At 37.0% G+C, this 20437-nt stretch overlaps 1 long non-coding RNA gene and 1 pseudogene across 1 annotated transcript; both read right to left on the minus strand.

The window, feature by feature from the left end:
- LOC104098694 (probable beta-1,4-xylosyltransferase IRX10L) overlaps positions 1–20437 on the minus strand; it is a 71013-nt pseudogene that overhangs the window by 32278 nt on the left and 18298 nt on the right.
- Positions 5772–6514, minus strand: LOC138900543 (uncharacterized). The gene is made up of 2 exons (XR_011411621.1): positions 6366–6514; positions 5772–5848 (listed from the first exon to the last, which is right to left on the minus strand). It is a non-coding gene; the product is annotated as an uncharacterized lncRNA (long non-coding RNA).

Raw genomic sequence — 20437 nt, forward strand, 5'->3', positions numbered from 1 at the left:
TTTAATTTTTGTTGTTTGTAGTAGATAGTATGGTTATGTAATTGTTGTACATAAATAAAAGTTATGTTTTGATAATAATGTTTACTATCATATTTATTTTGTTTATGTCATTTTGAAGAATATGGATAATCCTCAAATTATGTTTGGATCAAAGACCAATCATGAAGATATTTGTGTAATTGATAGTGGAACAACTCATGCCATATTCAAAGATCAGAAATACTTTTCTTATTTGCATAAGGAAAAAGCAAATATTTCTACAATTTCTGGTAATATAAGTTTGATTGAAGGCTCCGGAAGAGCTATTGTATTTCTGTCTAAGGGAACAAAACTTATTATAGACAATGCATTATTCTCCTCCAAGTCCCGAAGAAACTTGTTGAGTTTTATAGATATCCGCCAAAATGGGTATCATGTTGAGACAATAGATGAAATGAACGTGGAATATCTTTGTATTACAAAGAATATTTCTGGCTAGAAATGCATTGTAGAAAAGTTACCAACTTTATCTTCTGGCTTATACTATTCAAAGATTAGTACAGTTGAAGTACACTCTATCATAAACCAGAAGTTTACTGATTCAAATACTTTTGTGCTTTGGCAGGGCCGTTTGGGCCATCCTGGATCAATAATGATGAGACGAATTACTGAAAATTAGAGTAGGGATCCATTAAAGAACCTGAAGATTCTTACAAATGATGAATTTTCTTGTGATGCTTGTTATCAAAGCAAAATGATCACTAGACCATCACCAATGAAGATTGGTATTGAGTCCCCTATCTTTTTAGAACGTATACATGGGGATATATATGGATCTATTCACCCACCAAATGGGCTGTTTAGATATTTTATGGTCCTAATAGATGCATCTTCAAGATGGTCTCATGTTTGCCTACTATCGTCTCGCAACCTGGCGTTTGCAAAGTTATTAGCCCAAATAATTCGATTAAGGGCACAATTCCCATATTATCCTATAAAGGCTATTCGCCTTGGTAATGCTGGAGAATTCTCATCTCAAGCTTTTGATAATTACTGTCTATCAGTTGGAATAAAAGTTGAACATCCTGTAGCTTATGTTCATACTCAAAATGGCCTTGCAGAGTCATTTATTAAACGGCTGCAATTGATAGCAAGACCACTACTTATGAAAACAAAACTGTCCACTACTGTTTGGGGCCATGCTATCTTGCACGCACCATTACTTATCCGTCTCAGACCAACACATTATAATAAATATTCTCCGTCACAATTAGTTTTTGGTCATGAACCAAATATTGTCCATCTACGAATTTTTGGATGTGCTGTATATGTGCCAGTAGCACCACCACAGCACGGTAAGATGGGCCCCCAAAATAGGTTAGGAATATATATTGGGTTTGAATCACCCTCTATTATTCGCTATCTTGAACCATTGACGGGAGATTTATTTACTGCTTGATTTGCAGATTGTCGATTTGATGAAATAAATTTCCCACAATTAGGGGGAGAGAAAAAGGAAATCAAGAGAGAAATTATGTGGAAAGTTTCATCATTATCTTATTTTGATCCACGTACCCCTATATGTAATCAGGAGGTTCAGAAGATCATCCATTTACAAAATATAGCAAATCAAATGCCAGACGCGTTTACTGATTTGAAAAGGATAACTAAGTAACATATCCCTGCAGAGAATGTGCCTATACGAATTGATGTCCCAGTAGGACCATCTACTAGTATAAGAACTAGTAAACCTAAAGCACGCTTGAAGCGTGGTAGGCCTTTGGGTTCTAAGGATCGAAATCCTAGAAAAAGAAAATTGACAAATGATCAAAATGATATTATGAAGGGATCTCCTGAAGAGACCTAAGATCTGATTAGTTTTGAGATTCCTGAAGAAATCAATGAACCCGAGACTCAAGTGAGTGAGGAACTTTTAATAAGTTCTACTGGTGATGGGATTAATTTAAATCGATCTGAAATAGTGGTGGATAATATTTTTGCATATAACGTTGCACTTAACATTATGCAAGATAGTGAGGATTATGAACCCCGATCTGTCGAAGAATGTCAACAAAGATCTAATTGGCCAAAATGGCAAGGGGTAATTCAATCAGAATTGAACGCACTTGCTAAAAGAGAGGTCTTTGGACCAGTAGTCCAAACACCTGCTGGTGTAAAACCAGTTAGTCATAAATGGATTTTTGTGCGAAAAAGAAATGACCAAAATGAAGTTGAAAGATACAAGGCTCGCCTTGTCACACAAGGATTCTCACAACGACCTAGAATCGATTATGAAGAAACATATTCACCAGTTATGGATGCCATAACATTTCGATATCTCAGCAGTTTAGCCTTGCGTGAAAGACTTGAAATACATATGATGGATGTGGTTACAGCTTATCTGTACGGGTCACTTGATAATGAGATTTACATGAAAATTCCTGAAGGATTTAAAATGCCTGAAACATATTCGAAATCTCAGAAAATGTATTTAATCAGATTATAAAGATCTTTGTACGGTTTAAAGCAATCTGGGCGCATGTGGTATAATCGCCTTAGTGAATATTTACTGAAAGAGGGTTACATAAATGATGTTATTTGTCCATGTATTTTTATAAAGAAAATGACATCAGAATTTGTTATACTTGCTGTTTATGTTGATGACATAAATCTTGTTGGAACTCCAGAAGAGCTCCAAAAGGCAATTGAATATCTTAAGAAAGAATTTGAGATGAAAGATCTTGGAAAAATAAAACTTTGTCTTGGATTGCAAATTGAACATTTAGCAAACGGGATCTTTATGCATCAATCTGCCTATACATAAAGGGTTTTAAAATGCTTTTACATGGACAAAGCGCACCCATTGAGTACACCAATGGTTGTTCGATCACTTGAAGTGAATAAGGACTCGTTTCGACCTCCAGAAGAGGATGAGGAACTCCTTGGTCCTGAAACACCTTATCTTAGTGCAATTGGTGCATTTATGTATCTTGCTAATGCTACAAGGTCTGACATAGCATTTTCTGTTAATTTACTAGCAAGATATAGCTCTTCTCCTACTCGGAGATATTGGAATGGGATTAAGCATATTTTGCGATATTTAAAGGGAACTCTTGATATGGGTTTGTTTTATGCTAACAAAGGTAGTGTAGATTTTGTTGGTTATGCAGATGCAGATTATTTATCTGATCCCCATAAAGTTCGATCTCAAACCGGGTACGTGTTTACATGTGGAGGTACTGTCATATCATGGCGCTCCATAAAGCAGTCAATTGTTGCTACTTCTTCAAATCATGCTGAGATAATAGCTATTCATGAAGCAAATAGGGAATGTGTATGATTGAGATGTGATTCATTTTATTCAAGAAAAATGTGGTTTGGAGTGTGATAAAAGATCCACAATTTTATACGAAGACAATGTGCATGCATAGCGCAATTGAAGGGAGGATTTATAAAAGGAGATAGAACGAAGCACATTTCACTAAAATTATTCTACACACACGATCTTCAGAAAAATGGTGACATTGATGTGCAGCAAATCCGTTCAAGTGATAATCCGGCAGATTTATTCACTAATCTTTGCCAACTTCAACTTTTGAGAAGATGGTATACAAGATTGGAATGCGGAGACTCAAATATTTGAAATAAGGTTTTCATCAGGGGGAGTAAAATACGTGATGTACTCTTTTTTCCTTACTAAGGTTTTTTCCCACAGGGTTTTCCTTATAAGGTTTTTAATGAGGCAGCTAGAAATGCGTATTACTAAATATGTGTACTCTTTTTCCTTCACTAGGATTTTTTCCACTGGGTTTTTCCTAGTAAGGTTTTAACAAGGCACAATACCTTTTAATGAATATCCAAGGGGGAGTGTTATGAAAATAATTATATTGTGGATGCTCATTTATTACTCCGCTATAGATAATCTTCCTGTAGAAGATTATCCATATAGTACTCTGTTGAAATTTATCTACAAGCAGCTGATGCAGGCAGGTTGCAAGCAGCTCAAAGAAATGATTTGCAGCAGCTTCTTATTAAACAGGCAGGTTGCAAGCAGCTCATGCAGACAACTTACAAGCAGCTAAAGAAAAGCCTTGCAACTGCTTCCTGAAAAGACTCGCAGCTGCTTCCTTTCTTCTATAAATAGAGGAGCTTTCAGTTCATTATGTACATAAGTTTAAAGTTTGAATAATATATCAGTTTCTCTCTATACTTGTCTTTACTTTACAGTTTTTATTTTATAACAGAAATATCTTATTTTACCGCCAGTTATACTTTTACGCAATTTATATCCTTGTTGTTAGCAAATGGCGAATGATCTTGTATGTGTCCTTGACCTTAATGAGCTTCAACATGGAGCGTAACCAAAGTTTATAGGAGAGTAATTTTGAATCATAGTTAAAAATTACATAGATAAATTTATATAATTTCCTAAAGTATTTTGGCACGTAAAATTCACCTAATCCACGCTGGAACTTCTTTAAGCTCAAGAAATAAATACAAAACGAGTTACTGAAGGCAAGAATATGAATGACCCTATAAGAATATAGTAAAAGAATATACAGTATTTGGCCATTTCCCTAGAAAAAGAAATTGCTCCATATGTTTAAATCTCTGCTATCTCCTCAAGCTCACTGTTCAGACAGAAAAATCCACTAAACCGAAGAACATATATACTTTTTGGAGGAGGGATAAATGAATCAGGAAAACAGCAGATACTTCCCCTGAGCTGCACCAATTCAACCTTCTCCTCAACTGTTAAAAACTGTTTTTCTGGTTTGCAATTAAAGCACCACTCTCACATGCAGATTCAGAATTTTAAATTATTGGATGCCTAAATCACTGCACTCAATCAACTCCTCCGTGGCAATACTTGCAAATTTAGCATAAATACCTATTTATCATTATAGTTTCGTTCTATATGCTATACATATAGTTGAAACAGAAAGCAATGGGTGCAAAAAATGACTGCCAATTGCCAAACCTTGCATCCCATGACCCAGTGGCGGAGCTAGAAATTTATACAAGGGGATTAATAAGATATTACAATGTTACAATTGCCATTTGAACCGTACACTAAAGTAATTTTTTAAACCCCTTTGCCACTAGATTGGAATCTTCCCTTATGTCAAGGGGATTCAAAAAAAATAAATATATATATATAACCCACATTGTGCAATCATAGAACAAGCCCTCCCTCCCTCCCTCACACACACACACCCCTTTCATCCTCTCTTTTTTTTCCGCACTCCGTCCATATTACCTTAATCTTTGTCAAGTCAAACTTAACCATTGCACACACACTAAAGAGAATCAAGATTAAAGGCGATAAATTACAGAATGATCTGACTACAAATGTGTTATACCGAACAAAACCAACTTTGTAGCTTTGTTAACCATATAGTTTTGTCAAAAGAAATATGTCAATGCTCTACTAGGAAAAGCAAAAGAAAGATATTATAGCCCCATTTGGTGAAATGGCTTCTATAGATGCACCTTAAAAACTGGTCTTAACCTTCACAAAAATTAATACGAACAATGGATTACTGCCACCAAACAATTGAAGGATGTTACTGAATACTGGTAGTTTGAAGTACTTCTCAGGCCTAATGTTCCTTCTAATTAGAGAGCCTCCCTGAGGTCAGATTTAACAAATTAAAAAATAAAAAAGCAAAAAAACAAAGGGAGAAGCTCCTTGTAGGACAAAAAAGCCACAATGTAAAATGAAAAACTTACAGCTATCACCTACTTAATGATATCAAACTCTAAAAACTCAAAGGTGGATAGTCACTTACGAATTTCGATCATGAGAAACAGTAACTATTTTGTTGGATCTTGAACTCCAATCTATACCGGACACAATTTGGTCATGCTGCAGCATCAAGAAACATAAGAAACAAATAAATGAAAACGTTGTAAAATGGAATGAGAATAAAACATAACACTGAGATATGATTATAGAAGATAAATAATGGATAAGTAAAAAAGTATGGGAATGGACATAGATTACCAAATCATATAGAGTTTTTCTCTTCCTTAAATTTCAATTTTCTAATCGTGGTCATTTTATAAAAAATTACCAAATAACATGAAAGAAAAGTTCTCCAAAATTTTCAACAGCACGCAGATAGACCTTAGAAGCTAAAATTGAAGGAGAGCAACAGGCTTTATTGCTGTTGTAAAATAGCTCCCTTATCCAAATATTTAACCACTAATCCTTATTGGTTTTTTTTTTTTTCTTTGGGGGGGGGGGGGAGGGAGGGGGGAGTATAGGGGAGAGCACCTAAGTTCAAATACAAAGTTATAGGCGGTAAAACAACAGATACCACCGATATTTTGACCTTTGAACAATTTAATAACATGAAGCAATGATTTAAGACTATATTTACCTTTTGAAGAACATGGACCTTCTCCCACTTGTCCTCGGATAGTTTATATATATGTACTTCACTATCGTTAGGACAAAGTGCAATCACTACAGAAACAAGTTATACAGGCATTAGCAACTCTTTCTCCTTCCTAAAAATAACAATACATAGAAAAAAACACGACACACAAAACATACTGAGGGTGTTAGACATTGAATATACAATAATTGATTCTTTCCCACAATAATTAACCCTTTTGAGGTATCTTGCTTTTCGGACTACCAAAGATACAATCTTACTCCCAGCCAATCTTCCGAACCTTGAAACTTTGATAGTTCAAGCACTTAGAGGACGAGTATCATTACCAGATACCATTTGGAAGATGGTCAATTTGCGGCATCTACACATCTATGATCATGCATCTTTCGCTTGTGACAGAGGACAAGAATACCTAGAAAGCCTCTCGAAAATGTATGATCTGCAAACTCTTTCCTCAGCATGTTTTTCTAGTGTGGACAATGCTGATAAGATCTTGGCAAAGACACCAAATCTCCGGAAATTAAGATGTGTAGTTTCAAAATTTGATGGCTCATTCCCTGCATTTAACAATCTCACAAAGCTCAAAATGCTCAAGATTTCTTCTGGTACTAGATTGACCTTGACCAACCAGTTGAAGTTGTTATTCCCGCCAATATTGCTGTATTTGTAAATAATAATTCTGCAAAATAAAAGTTATCGTAATGAAACAGTAATAAATTCGAGCCCACTGAATTCACAGTGTTTTCTTAAGGAATTTAATCTCCTCCTAGTACCCAAGGTAATGGATTATTTCCTTCTAGGATAGAACGAATAACACACTGGTGTAGCGGTACTTCAAACCCCAGTGTTTCAGCGAACACAAAGTTCGGTAGCAAATCACACTTACAGTTGCTTTGTTTGAAGTTAAAAACAATGGAGATCGAAGGAGTAGATACTAAGAAAATCGTATGGAAATGCTGAGAGGAAGTACCGTTAGTGTTGAAGAAGACCAAACGTCCACCCTCCATGGTGGAGCAAGCATTAGTTTGTTTGTGGAGCAAGCACATTCATGGTGGGAAGAGCATTAGGCGGCTGCCAAACCGAAGCCAAAGCCGAGCGAGCGACGACGACGACGGCGCGAGGTTTGCTTTCTTCTTAACTCTTTAAGAGCTACAAAAAGAGCAATTATATATATACCCACCAAAAATCTTTTCCTCTTCCAATATGGGACAATGTCTCATTGTCAAGAGTGGGAAACTTAAAATTTTACTCAAAATTTCATTTTCCCTCCATTTCTCATTCACCCTCATTTTAAGACTATTTCATCTTAAAAACAAAAAACTCAACAGAAGTTCCCATCAAGCTTGAAGAAGTTGACACTGTCCAATTTTCACATACATCTTACTGAAGTTGCAAGCCATCCAAAACTCGAGGTACTCAAGCTGCTAGGAGTTACCATTAGTTCCAATGTATGGGAAGTGAATGATGAGCAGTTCCCTCAACTCAAATACTTGAAACTTGAAAATCCTTCTTTTTCAGAATGGGATGCCTCAGATAATGCCTTTCCACGCCTTGAATACTTGGTACTGAAAAGATGTCGGCATCTTAAGGCGATTGCTTCTTGTTTTGAGGATACCACCTCTTTGAAATCAGTTGAGATAATATCATGCAATGAATCACTTGCCAAGTCAGTCATGGCCGTCAGGGAAATATCTATTGAAAATTCGGGAACTTCTGGTTTCGAGGTCTTCATCCACAAGTGAACAATTACAGGTACGTCGTTAATCAATGCAACTGAAGTTAATTGTGTTTCTTTATACACTAGCTTATTAAGTAATGGTTTCATCACCCTGTCTGAGCTTAAAACTTCTTCTGCCGCACTCATTTACTCTTCAATGTGGAAATGAAGAAATATTAATGAAACTGATGATGCGTTCAGCTTTACCAATCAAAAGTGGACTAAAGCAAATTCTTTCTAATCTAAAAATCAGGAAGCCGACATTCTCAATAACTGTTCCAAGGCAGATCACAGATAACTTTTAACGACGACATCCCAAATTAATTAGCTTCATATATTCAATTCAAGGCAAAGGACTGATGGTTGCAAGCTGAAATGCTGATATTCCATCCTCTGATCTTCATAGTCCACCCTTCGGGATAACTGAATGTATGTTATGATAGATAAAGAATCTATTATTTGAAACCGAATTGAAATAGAATCAGTTGTGCCATGAAGTCAAGCTTTTTCTGAATGATTATACTTTTGTTTAAACCATTATTTTTGAGGTTGCAGCACAGTAATTTATCTATTTCCTTTACAGATTTTAAGGAGTTTTGTCAGCTGAAGCAGCTGGGGAAACCAAGAAGCTTCTACAAGATGTATGATGTTTTAGTTGAATTACTGGTGGTATCACTGCTATTAATGGATCATTTATGGTATTCTACTATTAATTTTAGGGCTTTCTTTACTTTTATGGATTGAGGTTGTGTGAATGGATAATAGATATTGTAAAAGCATGGTGTTTCTATCTGTCAATGTCAAGGTCTGTTACATGATATTACGTGAATTATTGCTAAAGAGATAGCTTTATTTAATTTGTGTAACCTATGGGTCACAAATTCGAGCCGTGGAATTAGCCTTTAATGCTTGCATTAAGGTAGTTTGTCTATGTCTACACTGATGACGTCCAAATCTACTACTAAAAAGTAAATGGACACGGTCGCATACAATATATTTTACCCAACTATGAGTCGGGGTCGAATCACACAGAAAACAATAGGTAGGCGATCAGGCGTGTAAGAGAATTATCACTTATTATGCTAAGCCAAACACTTAGAAAGGTTTTGAAAAAATATTTATAACTAATTGCGAAAATGTAAACTAACCTAGAAAGCAAGTAAAATAATCAATGGCTACAAGCATGGATGCATTGGGAATTATACTCAAGTAACGATCCAATGTATTTCACGATTTTACAAATATGAGCGAGTTTATGTTAATTGGCCCCGGGTAATCATCATATCATATTATACTAAAAGTAGGAAGCTCCTTAAACTAAACTTGAATTACCAAAATATCCATAAAACTTTAGATGGCCATTTTATCCTTCTTTTATATCCTACTCCTATAATATTTTTGTACCAAAAAGTAAATTTACCCTTCAATAAATGATAATGTGTACTAATCTACCATAAATAATTAGGTAAATGAAAAGACAATTGCGCAAAAGACAAATACAATGAACATAGTAAATGATAAAGATGTACGGATGCACCCTTTCAACTCCTCCTTAGTAAAGTTGTACTACGACAGTCTTTCCAGTTCTTGCAACTACTTTCATCTTCTTTATTCAAACCACTGTAATTGAAAGAAACTTTTTTTTTCATAAAGAAACATTCTTCTTTTGATTTTCTTACATACAAAGCTAACTTTAAATATCAAATCAGGTACATCTATGTCTCTTCTGTTACTTCTTGCAAGTGTTTTGCTAATGTCAGTGCTTTTTCTTTCCATCTTTGTCTTTCTAACAATTTTTTTTTATACAGGATAGCTGGATTATGTTTTTAAAATTTAATGTATGAATTATTAAATTTTGAAAAATATTTTGTGATACCAACAAACTAAAAAGTGGACTAGGATTTTTGTGACCGAATTGTAAAGAGGAAAGATTAATTAATTGTTACTTCATCATGGGTCCTAACTGGTGGAATCTAAATCATTGTTCCTTATTGTTAAAACTTGATTATAGAGATCGTCGAAACTTTTGTTAGAAGCCTTGTCTGAGTGTGTTCTTTTATATTTTCTTGTCAATTTGTGTTTTTTGAACAAAAGGAAAAATCTTTCTTTATCCTGATGAGTTAAAAAAAAATCTTCAACAGGTTTTGAAGAACCCAACATAATCAGTTAATGAGAAACTCTGTTAACATTTGACCTTTCATGGTATGATGTGATGAATTGTCATATATATATATATAATTAAATTTTCTCTTAATTGTGGTTGGTCATTCTCTTATTGTAAATCAATTTCTCTTAAAAGTCATCAAACTATTTTCTTAATTATATTGGTTGTCTAATTACTCAAATATCTGTGCGTTCCAATTCCATTTTTCAATAAGTATTTCATTTACTGAATTATCTTTGTTATGTCCACTTTTTTCTCCTTTGTAGATGCTGAGATTTTTTTGTTCTCTATTTTGTTACACATTATTGGTTTAATCTTCGAAAGCTGAAACTTCGACACAAACGATGATGAACGTAAATCATGTACTGGTGGTAATAAATATGTTATTGTCAAATTTATGTTATTCATTTTTCTCCCTATAGGTTTTTGCCACTTAAATAGGTCTTCCTCTTCATCTTATTAGAATCCTTTCCTTCTCCTTGTTAATTCTTCTTTATGTTATGGCTTCCAAAGAACTGTTGAAGGTGCAGTTTAATTGGACACAATCTTTTGGTATTTCATGCTCTGCTATTATTCTACTGAGTTCTCTAAACATTGATTCCCATTTGGAATTGAACCCCACTAAAATAATTATTTTTCTATAATATACTTAAAAATTAGATTATGTGTTCCATATCCCTTTGGTATTGTATATTGACGTCTTAAATATACAAAGCAAAAATATGTCTCCAAAAACTTTGTATTTGTATCTCCATAAGGCACTTTATTCGTTTAGACTACCTACGTGTGTTGTATTGCTGGATAAGTCAAAGTGCTACATACAGTAACATTTATGCCGGTTTGTTATGTATGCATCGTACCTACCTAGCTGCATTTAGTTGTTCAACTTCGCAGTTTATACATTATCTTATTAATTTTGCATTCAATAATCAAGTTTGAGCTTGTGTTTTTCTCTTTTAAATTTTGTGCAACTTATCACACATGTTTTAATATTGTCTATTTATACTATTTAAAAAAAATTATTAGGATAAACGTGCAACGCACGTATTCAGAAACTAGTACTATATTATAAGTCTGAAGCCCCAAAGTAAAAGGTGAAAGACCAAAATAGCCATCAAAAGTTCGAACGACTATTTTGCCCTTTGATCAAGCATTATTTCAAGAAGTTTTTTGTATAAAAATATAAATAGACGTTTCAAGTTATCTTTTTTTTAATCTCCTCTCATATTTTCAATTAATGCTCTTTTAATTTGAAGTGGACGTTGAGAAGACAAAAGTTTCTATAGACCATCTGAAGAATTTGAAGAGTTGTCGAGAATAATTAGTAGCCTAATTCATTTGACAAACTCTCAATAAAGGATCAGTGTAATCTACTAATTAAATGTCTATATATGAAAATTCTGGATATAAATGCCTTATTCAAGCTCTGGAATTCTGAGAGCTTTTATCTATAGTTAACTGTTTGGAGTGCTTATTTATCTGTATTGTGAATGAAAATAGAGATGACGTGGGAAGCCACGCAAGCAGAGCACATGGGAATGCCACGCAAGACTTCTAGAACGATTAGGGGCGGCTCAAGAGCATTTGAGCCCTAAGGCCAAAGTCAAATGTGAGGCCTAAGTATTTAAATTTTAAAAAAAAACTTAAATGATATGTATTGAGTAAAATTAATGAAATACCAAATACCAAATTAAAACAATACTAGAAAAATATTACCCGATTACTGATTCAGGAAGTTTGAAGAATGAAGACTTTGAGTTCAAAATATCTGGTTGTTGCTTGTCTACTTCAAAATTCTTGCTGTAAATTTTGAAAACTATACTATATTTTTTATAAAGTAATAGAAGTATAGAATTATTGAAATCTTAAAAATATCATTGAACACTTGAACTAATAAATTTTCGGAGAAAGAAGGTGAAAAATAAAATTTTGGAGAAAGAAAAAAATATTGGAGAAAGAATTCAAGAAGGAGAGCAAGAATAAAGAGAAAGGAAGGAGATATGCAGGTTCTGGAATATGAAGAGTAAGATTGAAACATTGGAAAATAAGGAGAAAAAAATGGAATTGTTAAATCAACTCAAATTGAAAATTATTCATCCATCATTTTTAAGTAAGTCAAAATTTTACTTTATTTACTCTAAAAGGTTTTCTTTCCATTTATATGAAAAACACAAAAGTACTACTATATATTATTTTTTAAAATACCTATAAAATACTATATATTATTTCTGAAAAATAGGGCCCCTCAAAATTGGGGGCTTAAGGCACACGCCTTACCCATCATACTATTAGAGTCGGCCTGGAGAACGATCATTCCGCCTAAATGACTTGAGGACTACGTCTGGAAAGGGGGAAATGCTCGTGACAGGGGGTAAAATTGGTTGGGCAGAAGTGTAAGGCACCACGAAATCGGCATTGCGAAGCAGCGATTTTAGTTGTTATGAATGATTCAATTTCTCTTCCTAGTTCTTTTGTATTCCTCATCTCCTTCTGCTTCCTTTATCATTAGTTACTGGTAGTTCCAGCATTTCATTATAATTTCTGCATTTGAGATTTCATCCGGCTTTATCTTTGTAATCGAGTTCGAGTTTAATCAATCAACAATTGTGGTACTAGTTTCTGCTCCTTTGAGTTGCACCCTTCTGCTCTTTTGAATTTATAACATTGGTGCTTTCATCCAGAGATTCAAAATGGATGACCAAAAACTCAAGTCTCTCGTAGAAGAATCGGTTCAGGGAGTGAAGGATTCAATCCTTGCTGATATTTGTTCATTGTTACTGAAAGTGGTGGGAAATCAACATCGAGACCCAACGATGGAAGTCACTCGTCATCGCCATGGGAGAGCCCCACCCGATGACCAACCTCCGACAGCATCGATTCTTCGTCACAGAGGTCCGGTGGAGATAGGGCGGTTTCGTGGCGAACATCCGGAGGCATGGAGTTTTCAAGCAGATCGCTACTTCAATTTTTACCACATAACAGAGGATCAAAGGCTCTCAATAGCCTCCTTCTACTTGGACGGCAAAGCTCTCAAATGGTATCGTTGGCTGTTTCGGAATAAACAACTGGTGCATTGGGATCATTTCGCAGCAAAGGTGCGAATTCGTTTCTGTCAGAAAGGGATAGAATCAGCTGAGGGACGTTTGGCAAAGCTTCAACAAACCACCACCGTATCGAATTTTCAGAGTCAATTTGAGAATATTGCCAATGAAACAGACGACATGACCGATGGTTGTATGGTACGTCTCTTTATTTATGGGCTCAGAGAAGATATTAAGAATTCAGTGCTTGTCCATAGGCCAGAACTTATGAGGAAACTTTAGATTTGGCACATATTCACGAAAAAAGGATCTAGGCTCAAAAAGGGCCCGTTCGACCCGCCTTCACCAAAACTCCACCCTTGTTACCCACACCTAATTTTTCACCGTCATCCCACACCGTAAAATTCTCGAGTCCACTCATTCCAGCTGCATCTAGCTCTTACCCATCAAATCGTCCACATCTCAAACGCTTATCTCACGCCGAATTACTGAGTCGTCGTGAACGTAAATTGTGCTACTATTGTGAAGAGAAATATATTATTGGTCATAAATGTAAGATGCCTCCTCAGCTTTTATTGCTAACGGATGGATCCGATGTAGACCCTGGCTTGCCGGAATCCTTTGTTACTGATGATTTCATAGCTGAGGAGTTGCAACATTTGGAATTACAGGAGCAATCAGCTATTTTTTACCATGCTTTAACCGGTGGAATCTCCCCATCAACTTTATGATTCATTGGGCAAGTGAGTGTATCGCTGGTCCAAGTGTTGGTCGACGGAGGAAGTACTCACAAATTCATGCAACCACGAGCATATAAACATCTCCAACTCCAAATTGAGGTCATTCCCAGTTTTGTCGTAATGGTGGGCAGTGGCCAGAGACTTCGTTGTGAAGGGGTAGTGCGACAAGTCACCTTGTTGATTCAAGGAACTGCGTTGGTTGAGGACTTGTATGTCCTACCTTTCCACGGTGCTGATGTAGTACTTAGGGTATCATGGTTGGTAACTTTGGGGCGCACTATTACTGAGTATGCAACACGGGAGTTTGAATTTACTCTGAAGGGGTCCAAAGTGTTATGGCATGGAGATTCCCCAACCCGGAGGCGTATACACCTTGTCCTATGCGGTGTCACCGTACACTACTTCACCGAAATATTTCACTAGTTATATATAAGAAAAATAAAAATATTAGGGATAAATATAGAAAATGACACCGCTTACAACGACAATGAGTTATTTATTTGTTTATTTCTTCAAATTGCGACAACACTTATGAAAAATCCTGTGTATGCCACTGCCCCCACCGGTGCTCACCAAATCTAGTTGCATAGTTTAAGGCACATGGCAGCAACCGATGCTATTTCCTCTTTCTTTTTCCTAGAGATGATCGTTTATGAGAGAGGAATGTTAGGCGAGATGGCCTCTTACTTGTGCAGTCTTTTGGAGTCCTATGCTGATGTCTTTCAGAAGCCAGCCGGTTTGCCACCTTCCCGTGCCTAGGATCACTCGATACACCTCACCCCTGGGGCACCACCTATAAATGTAAAACCATATAGGTACCCCTATTTCCAAAAACAAGCTATGGAGCAACGTGTGACAGATATGCTCAAAGAGGGAGTGATACGGCCCAACATCATCCCGTTTTCATCTCTGGTATTGTTAGTGCGTAAGAAGGATGGTACATGGAGGTTTTGCGTTGACTATAGGGCACTCAATGCTATCACAGTTCGTGATCGATTCCCAATTCCCACCATCGATGAATTGTTTGATGAATTGCATGGAGTTTATTGCTTTTCCAAGCTGGACTTGTTATCCGGATATCATCAGATCAAGGTCAGACCTGAGGATGTGGCCAAGACTACCTTTCGTACCCACGACGGGAACTATGAATTCTTAGTAATGCCATTTGGCTTGACGAATGCCCCTTCCACCTTCCAGGCAACTATGAATGAGATTTTTCGACCCCATTTATGCTGTTTCGTCTTGGTATTCTTTAGCGATATATTGGTCTATAGTTCATCTTGGAATGAACACATGAAACATTTACAGGTGTTCCTGTAGTTGTTACGCGACCATCAACTAGTCACCAAGCGATCCAAATATTTATTTGGCCAACCATTTGTGGACTATTTAGGCCACATCATCTCTGCCCAAGGATTGTCCGTAGACCCTGAAAAGATTATGGACATCCAGCAATGGCCACCCCCTCGTTCCGTAAAGGAGGTTTGCAGTTTCCTTGGCCTTGCAGGTTATTACCGTAGGTTTATTCATCATTATGTTGTTATAGCTGGTCCTTTGACTGATCTTTTGCGCAAGGACTCTTTCAAGTGGGCAGATGCAGAACAAAGTGCCTTTGATGCTTTGAAGGCCAAGTTGGGCTCCACCCTTATTTTAGCTCAACCAGATTTTAGTCAGAAATTTCAAGTGGAAACTGATGCATCCGGTCAAGGTATCGGGGCTATTTTTTCACAACGAGGACACCTCATTGCTTACTTCAGCAAGAAGTTAAGCTCTCGTATGCAGAAGGCCTCCACCTATCACAGAGAAATATTTGCCATTACTCAGGCTGTGAGTAAATGGCGGCAGTACCTTTTGGGACATCACTTCACAATCTTTACTGATCAAAAATTGTTGAGGAACTTGACTACGCAGACCATACAAATACCTGAGCAACAGAAGTCGTTCACTAAACTTGTGGGATATGACTTTCGCATTTTGTATCGGCCTGGTAAACAAAACTCTATCGTGGATTCTCTTTCTTGAACTTCAGAAGCAACCTTCATGACTCTCTCGGTCAATTCTTTTGCTATTGAGGTTGAGTTTAAGCAGTTGAACCACTCTAATCCAGAGTTGGTGGAAATTCAACAAGCTTTGAGTCGTAGAGATGCTGGCTATGAAGACTATTTGTTCAAAGATGGGTTACTCTTTTGAGTAATTTTTGAGTTCCATGCCACTCCTACTGGAGGTCATGCTGAGGTTGCTCGCACCTTCCATCGTTTGGCATCTAATTTCTTTTGGAGGCATATGCGTCGCGACGTACAAATTTTTATGGCAGCCTGTCAGATATGCCAACAGATGAAGGATTCTCACCTTCACCCTGCAGGCTTATTGCAGCCATTGCCAATCCCTGATCAAGTATTTGAGGACATTGCGATGGACTTTATCACTTGCCTTCCCAGTTCAAAGGGAAAGACTATAATCATGACTGTAATAGATTGCCTCACGAAATATGGGCACTTCATACCACTGCCTTCTACTTTTTCTACTCATACTGTGGCAGAGGCTTTCGTTGTAGGTATAATCAGGCTCCATGGCCCTCCTCGGACTATCATGACTGATCGTGACCCCAGGTTCCTACACTTGTTTTGGAAAGAAATTCATCATTTACAAGGGTCTACTCTTGCCATGAGTACTGCTTATCATCCTCAGAAGGATGGGCAATCAGAGGCACTTAACAAGTGTGTGGAACAGTATATGCGTTGCTTTGTCGCTGAGGTTCCTTCCCACTAGGTTGCCATGATACCATGGGCAGAATATTGGTATAACAACTCTTATCAAACTGCAGCTGGCATGACTCCATTTTAAGCACTCTATGGCCGTGAACATCCAACCATCGCTCGTTATATTTTGGGCAGCACTGCGAGCGAATTAGTTGAGTCTTACTTGCTACAACATGATGAAGTTCTGCTAATCCTCAAGCACAATTTGTTAAAGGCTCAGAACCGTATGAAAATATTGGTAGATAAGTCTCACACTGATACGACCTTTGATATTGGTGATTAGGTTTACGTCAAGTTAAATCCTTTTAGGCAGACTTCTTTGCACTTGCAACGAGATCACAAGATTGGCAGACGCTATTTTGGTCCTTACCAGGTGTTGAAACGCATTGGCAATGTTGCCTACCGCCTAGCGTTGCCCGAGTCTACTAAGATCCACTTGGTCTTTCATGTTTCCATGTTGAAACGATGTGTGGGAACTCCTAATCATCAGGTCACTCCTTTGCTTTTAGGAGATACCACTGACACTGTGGATCCAATTGATCCCAACCTTGAGGACAAGTTTGCTTTTGAGGAGGGGAGTATTGTTGTGAATGAAAATAGAGATGACGTGGAATCCACGCAAGCAGAGCACATGGAAATGCCACGCAAGACTTCTAGAAAGATCATTCAGCCTAAAAAACTTGAGGACTACGTCTGGAAAGGGGGAAATGCTCATGACAAGGGGTAAAATTGGTTGGGCATCAGTATAAGGCACCACAAAATCGGCATTGCGAAGCAGAAATTTTAGTTGTTATAAATGATTCTATTTCTTTTCCCAGTTCTTCTGTATTACTCATCTCCTTCTGCTTCCTTTATCATTAGTTACTGTTATTTCCAATATTTCATTGTAATTTCTGCATTTGAGATTTCATCCGACTTTATCTTTGTAATCGAGTTCGAGTTTAATCAATCAACAGTTGTGGTACTAGTTTCTGCTTCTTTGAGTTGCACCCTTCTGCTCTTTTGAATTTGTAACAATTTGTATATTTTATCATTTGTTTTACTATATCCTTGTTACCCTATATTTTATTTAATTCCCGCTAAGTTCTTGCATAAAGTTTAAGTTATAATTCTACAACTTAATTGTCTTTCTCCACGTTTACGTAAAAGTTTATATAAATTTTCAGTTAAAAAAGATAGGTTTTGGTGATTGCCTTGGGAAGATATGTTGAGACATAATGTGATAGAATTTAAGGATCCACCAAACTATATAGAGAACTAGGTTCTCTATAAGTTCCCACAGAAACCACACACACTGCAGTAAGTGAATGACAGGAAGAATTTTACGTGAAAAATTCCCAGCTCAACGAGATTAAAAACCATGACCTACCCTTATAGGATTTCAACTTCACTACTGAGCAACTTTCAGATTACAACCTATGTAACCTATTAATTAACCTCTTAATCCCTCACTAACTTATAACACTCTATTACAAGCTATTTTGTAATAACTCTATTACAAAGACTTTACAACTCGACTAACTCTAGCCAAGACACAAACACAAGGGTTTATGATTTACAAAGGGTTTCCTACGCAATGCTTCTAAACAAGCTAAATACGAATTACAACTGAGAACTTTAACAAAATTACAACTCAACTAAGAACATACAATCACTTGATATGGGAACTGGAGCCGTGTTGTTCTTTGTTCTTGATGCACTTGAGAATTGTTGACCGGAGGCTTAATCAATGTTGGAGTGCTTGAGTAAATTCTCAGGGAGATTCAAGTGATGTTTTTTCATTTGTTTAATGTTGGTATAACATTGATGACATCACTTGAATGATGTAAGCAACTTTGGTTCAAGGTCCTTCCCAATGGAGGTGATTGTTGCACTGTGTTGTACTGTTCCGTATGCAGTTAGTCACTTTCCAGCTGCAGAGAGTTGACTTGGTACAATCACCAGGGGAACTGAAGACCATATGTTCCCCTTGTTGATTCTTTAACTTCTGAGGTACTGACGAACATCTCCAGCTTAAGTCTGGTTGTTTTCATGAGCTTGGGAATGTGGACCAATGTGGATCAGGTTCCTCATCTGGTTCTTGACATTAAGTTTGTTAGATCATCAAAACTTCAAACAAAAGTACTTATAACCTATCAATTTCCCCTTTTTTGATGATGACAAACGTATAATTGAAAATCCTACGAAGAGCCACAAAACCCAGATGGTGAAACAGGACGGCCATTTAGTTCCCCATGTTCCCCCTGAATCTGTATTCCCCCATCATTATTCAATTATGCAACAATCAGAAATCTTCCCCCTTTTGGCATCACAAAAAGAAGAATACTAAGTAAGTAACAAAAAGAAGTCTAGCGTGGTTAACTGATGCCACTTGTATGCACACAAACATGATAAAAAATATAGACAAAGAAACAATATCATACACGGCAAAAGAGGAAAAGCTTCCATAAAACAATTTAGAAATTACAAACGGGAGCAGATTCAATGTTACCATCCACAATTCCAAAACAAAAACAAAAACAAGTACCAATAACAAAAAGGCATCATCAGAGACAATCATAAGAGAGGACACTGGAAAATGGACACTGAAGGTGACACTGCTTAGGGGGAACTAGAGGAAGAGGACTTCGAGGAGGGGGCAAGGGTTTTAAGGACAAGATCCATGCGAGAATTCACGGGCATTTGCTCATTAAGTAATCTTTCTTTCAGGTCCTCCACCCGTTTCCTGAGCTCAGCATTCTCCTGCATCAGGCGGGCAACCTCTCAGTTGGGATAACTACCGGAACCTGGTACCTTTAGTAGCTGACTGAGCTGACTCTCAAGAATCGCATTCCTTGCCGTCAACTTTCGGATCTCCTCTGTGGAACTATTCTGAGAATTTATCAATTGAGAGATAGTAGAGGTATTTCCAACTTCTCCGTCCTTGTCAATACACTCACACTCCTCAAGAGTGGTCTTGGAGAAGGTTTGATTTTTAGTGCAAACTTTGGCCTATCCCAGAGGCACTTTGAAGAACTCGAAGACCTTTGTGAGAAAAAACCCATAAGGTATCCCACGGTTGCTATCCTTAAAGTCTGCCATTTTTTGCATATGCTCAATCATTATCCCAGGCAGATTGATGGTGGTAAAACCATTCAAGGCTTTCATAAGGACCAGGTCAGCTTTGGACCTAATAAATCTTCTCTCAGCACGGGGAAGCAGCACTTTTTTAACCATCTCAAAAAGCAATTGATATACTGGAAGGAGTGCCTTCTTATGCACCTGTTCCCCCTTCTGGATTGACTTGTCCTTGACAATGGTATTTCTAAAATTGGACGAGCATGCACCCTGAACAGACGACAACCTCTCAGCAGGAACACCCAGAATTTACCCTAACACGACAGAGTCCATCACTATGTCCACCCTATTTACCAACACACAAATGTGATCATCTTCAATTGTGAAAAGATCGGCATAAAAACTCTGCACCTCCTCCTCATATACTTTTGGAACATCATATGTAAACAAATGAGTCCACTGTTGGAAATCACAAATCTCCACTAACTGCATCATCCCAGCAAGCTCCACAATGTTAGGGCAAATGTGTGGCCCCACAACACCTTCTTATTTCTCAACTCCTCTTTCCCACAACTC

This window comes from Nicotiana tomentosiformis, chromosome 10 (assembly GCF_000390325.3).
Source record: "Nicotiana tomentosiformis chromosome 10, ASM39032v3, whole genome shotgun sequence".
NCBI classification, from domain to species: domain Eukaryota; kingdom Viridiplantae; phylum Streptophyta; class Magnoliopsida; order Solanales; family Solanaceae; genus Nicotiana; species Nicotiana tomentosiformis.